The sequence below is a fragment of the Macadamia integrifolia genome, chromosome 1 (genome assembly GCF_013358625.1).
Source record: "Macadamia integrifolia cultivar HAES 741 chromosome 1, SCU_Mint_v3, whole genome shotgun sequence".
NCBI classification, from domain to species: Eukaryota; Viridiplantae; Streptophyta; class Magnoliopsida; order Proteales; family Proteaceae; genus Macadamia; species Macadamia integrifolia.
In genome coordinates this window covers 11,292,384-11,297,077 of record NC_056557.1, presented here as the reverse complement: position 1 = coordinate 11,297,077, position 4,694 = coordinate 11,292,384, and the positions used below count along the sequence as shown (strand labels likewise).

Here is a 4,694-nt window from a genome sequence, read left to right as displayed (position 1 = left end):
GTAGCAGGGAGCGCAGGGCTGTTCTACCGGAGTCGAGCAACGACCAGAGAGAGAGTCGAGAGCAGAGAGCAGGGAGCGACGAACAGAGGGAGTGTCGAGATTTCAGGGTTAGGGCTTACAGAGAACCGAGGAGGAGATTCGCGATCGAGAGAGAGAGGCCGAGAGACAGAGAGTCGAGAGAGAGTCGAGAGAGAGAGAGAAAGAGGGAACCGAGAGGGAGAGTCGAGAGAGAGGTCGAGATCTGAGCTTTTCCTTGCAGAGATCAAAAGTTCAAGCCGAGAGACAAAGAGAGTCGAGAGAGAAAGAGGCGGAGAGAGCTTTTGCTTGCAGAGGTCACATTTTTATTTCAAATAATGAACCGAACCGGTTTGTTTCGGTTTGGTCTCCACTGGTTTGGTTGAAGATGGTTTGTTCAGTGGTTTGTGGGGATTAAATCTGAACCGTGGATATACCCCAGGGACACGTGTCAATCGCCTGGGGTAGAATTGCACGGAATTGCACCGATGCGAATTTCAGAGGATTTCTACCCATCAGACATGTCTATATTGAACAAAGCCTCCTTCTGTCCCTCCCTCGCTGACCTCACTCGTTAGGTTCTGCCAAAAGTAGGGCCCCAAAAGCACAAAACCTCGCACTCGAACAGGAGCCAACTCGGGCGATCCCGCTCTAAGTCCAACCGTGAGATGATGAGCGATATTTCCCCCGGATGAGTCTCCCACATAAAAACTCTATCCAAATCACCGACATCAGTCAACCAAGTGTCGAGATCATCGGACAGAGCCCGAGCCTGGAGCCACGAGCCACTTAACTGCTGTGAATCCATCTTCGATAGCCGTCGGAAGGCGATTCTCAGGTGCGAGACGATAATCAGGTGAGACGACGATGGCTTGAAGGTTGGATGCAATTCAAAGGTAGCAGATATGATAGTAGGGCCAAGCGCAAGAGCCGATGCAGAAGCCACTGCCGTGGATGTAGTAGAAGATTGGGAGCTTTGTAGAGGAGGAGGAGGAGGAGGAGGGTGAAGCGGGTTTGTAAAGACGGAGTTGGAGACCATGAACTTGGTGGAATGGGACGTCTTTCCAAATCGCAGGACCATCGTCATGGATGGTCACGTTGAGGGATGAAAGATCAGAGCTGACTATGGAACCGTCACTGTAGAGTTGGAGGACTCCATGGTAATCCTCTACCACATAGGGAGTGTTGGCGGTGGTGTTGTTCGACATCTCTCTCTCTCTATATATATATATATATGAGCAGTTAGAGTCATCCTCTAACTCAACCACATCTCTCCTCCTATATAAGAGTCCTATTGGGCACCAACGATCTCTCACAAGAGCTCAACTTGTACAACAATTCTAGAGATTGACTTGCACTCCAAGTCTATCATATAAATAATAGAACATCAATTCTAAAGATTAATTTGCACTCCAAGTCTATCACATAAACTAATAGAGTTGGAATGATGTATAGTTCCAGTCAATTACTCATATGTGATGTAGAGTTCTAGTCAAATCACTTACATACGATACAAAGTCAATCAGTTAAATGTGATACAGGATATAAAGTTCTAGTACACTACAATCTCTGTACTCTCTTTATAAGGCTGTATTGTACAAGAAGAGTGATGAATGAAATACAATTAATTCAACATTGTATCATGAACCACATAAAGCTCCACCGAGCACCTCCCTCATCCCCATGTCTTCCTCTCTCTCTCTCTCTCCCTCTCTCTCCCCCCCCCTCTCCAATAGCCTATGCTCTCTTCTTTAAAAAGAAAAAAAAAAGGAGAGAAAAAGACCAACGTCCCTCTCTCATCCTATATTTTCTCCCACACCCCACTCCCTCTCCAATAACCCACTACTCACCCTCTTTACTCTCTTGGAAAAAAAAAAGAAGGGAAGAAACTCAACATCCTCTCTCCCTCATGGCCGAACCTAAAACCCCTCCTCCCACCCTAGCTGATCAATCCACCCCTCCTCCCACCTCCCACTCAGGTGCTCACCACTTCATCTCTCTCAAGCTCACATCCAAGAATTATGTGTATTGGCGCACTCAGATTGTGCCTTACCTTATTGGCCAACGCCTCTTTGATTATGTCATTGATCTATGTTGCCCTCAGGATCCAGCTAAATCCAAGACCTGGAAAGAACAAGGTGCCTCTATCATGAGTCTCCTCATTGCCTCTCTCTCTCTCTCTCTCTCTGAAGAAGCCTTATCACTAGCAGTTGGATGTACCATAAGCAAAAAAATATGGGATGCTCTCCATGCCGTATTCAACTCTCCTTCCACTACCAGGTTTTGTCCCTTAATGTCTCTCTCCAGAATATGGTTCACAAACCAGATGAGACCATTACTCAGTTTCTACATCGAGCCAAGTCTCTGTCAGATGAATTAGCTGTAGCTGGGAAACCCCTTCCCTAGGAGGATTTCGATATTCACATCTTTCGGGCCCTTTGCACTGATTATTAGGTCCTTTCCTCTATCATGATGGCACAACAAGAACCAATCTCTTATAATGCAATGCATGGTCTTCTCATGAGTCACAAGAACCTCATCAACTCTTGTGTCCTGTTATTGATCTAGCCATCGATGCTTCAGTCAATCTTAGCCATAATGACCATGGTTTACTAGCTCCCTCCAATCGTGGTTGTGGTCACAATTCCTCTCGAGGCTGTGGTCGTGACCGTGCAAGTGGATTTGATCGCTCCAACACCTTTACTCAAAGCCCTGCACAATTTGTGGACGTACTAATCATCAGGCTAACATATGGTATTACCACCCATAGGGTACCATCAAAACCCCCTCTTATCTACTCCCTCCCCTAACCCTAATTACAATAGCCCCCACCCCCTCCAACGCCTATCATGCTACCCCCTATCCATCACAAAATCCCCCTCCCCCCAGGCCCTTAACCCTCCCCAATCCTTCACCACCTCATGGATTCCTGATATTGGCGCCACCCATCATGCCACACCTGATCCAACTCACTTCACCACCTATGATCCATACACAGATAACAAGCAGCTCCATGTTGGTAATGGTAAAGGACTTTCCATCTCTCACATTGGCACTGCTTCTATTTTCTCTCCTTCTTTTTCTTTTTCTCTTTCTAATGTCTTACATTCCTTCTCTTACTTGCTCCTTATTATCTGTTCAACAATTTTGTTGTGATAATAATGTCCCTTTTGATTTCACTCTTCTTCTTTCTCTGTGAAGGATCTGGTGTCCATGTAAACCTTATTCAATGAATAGAGTAGCAATGGACTTTATTCAGTTCCACAGCTTCTTTCTGCCAATCTAGTTGCTGCTTCTTCATACACTCGCTGGCGTCATCGCTTAGGACATCCACATGAACATGTTCTTTGTCTCATGCTATCTGGTCATCGTCTGCATAGGCCTCCTTCTCTGTGTTCTTCTTGTCAGATGGGCAAAGCTAGTTGTCTATCACTTTGGAAAACTAGTTCTCGAAGCTCTTTCCTTTTAGGTTTGATATTTAGTGATGTATGGGGTCCCCACCCCGTTGTTTCTTCAATTGGCAACCGATATTTTGTTATTTTTGTGGATGATCATACTAAGTTTATTTGGTTCATTACTTCAAAGTTGAAATCTGATTTCTATTCTACTTTTCTTACTTTTCAGGACTTGGTGGAATGTCAGTTCTCTAGCTCCATCAATGCCATTCAAACTGATTGGGAGGTGAATTTCGCTCTCTACCCTCTTACTTTGCAAAATTGGGCATCCAACATCTATTATCTTTCCCACTTACCCATGAGCAATAGGGAACAATAGAACGTCGTAATCGACATATTGCAGAAACAGAGATTACCCTTCTCTCTCATGCTTTTGTTCCCCAGGCTTATTGGGATTATGCTTTTGAAATTGTGATTTTTCTCATCAACCGCATACCCTCCTCTATCACTGGTAACAAATCTTCTCATCAGTTAGTTACAGGTACTTCTCCAGACTACTCCTTTCTCAAAGTCTTTAGATGCCTTTGCTACCCTTAGATCTGTCCTTACAATTTTCACAAGGTGGAGCCTCGGTCTGTCCAATGTGTTTTTCTAGGTTATAGCCCTTCCCATCATGGTTATTAGTATATGGATCCCACCATATCATGTTAGATTCGATGAATCCATCGTTCCTTTTCAATTGGCATCCCCATCTCTGCCATCATGACCAACCCTAATTCACCCTCCTCCATGGAGCATTGCTCCAAATGCCCCACAACTCCTACCCCATCCCACGGCTTCACCCACTCAACCTACCCTACCCATCCCTCTGCCTCATACACTAGAACCTCCTTCTCTAGAACCACCATCTCCCATCTCCCCACCATCCTCCCCTCACATCCCAATCTAGGTCGTCCCAAACCTTGACTCCTCTACCACCCCCTGCGCAGCACAAGAGCCTTATCTGACCTCTATATTGATCCCTTGACCCTCTCCACCACCTCTTCCCCCACCCTTGCTGAACCCTCATGCTTCTCCCAAGCATCCAAGGACCCACACTGGTGATCTGTTATGGCTGATGAATTTAGTGCTTTATTACGTAATGGTACTTGGTCTCTTGTGCCTCATACGGAATCTATGAATCTAGTTGGCTGCAAGTGGGTGTATCGCATCAAGCGAAAGGTAGATGGCTCCCTTGAACGATATAAAGCTCATTTGGTGGCAAAATGCTTTCATCAACAACCA

At 45.5% G+C, this 4,694-nt stretch overlaps 1 pseudogene; it reads right to left on the bottom strand.

Annotated features, from left to right (window-relative positions):
- Positions 1-523: 523 nt before the first annotated feature.
- On the bottom strand, positions 524-1,223 carry LOC122062825 (annotated as a pseudogene).
- Between the last annotated feature and the right edge of the window lie 3,471 nt (positions 1,224-4,694).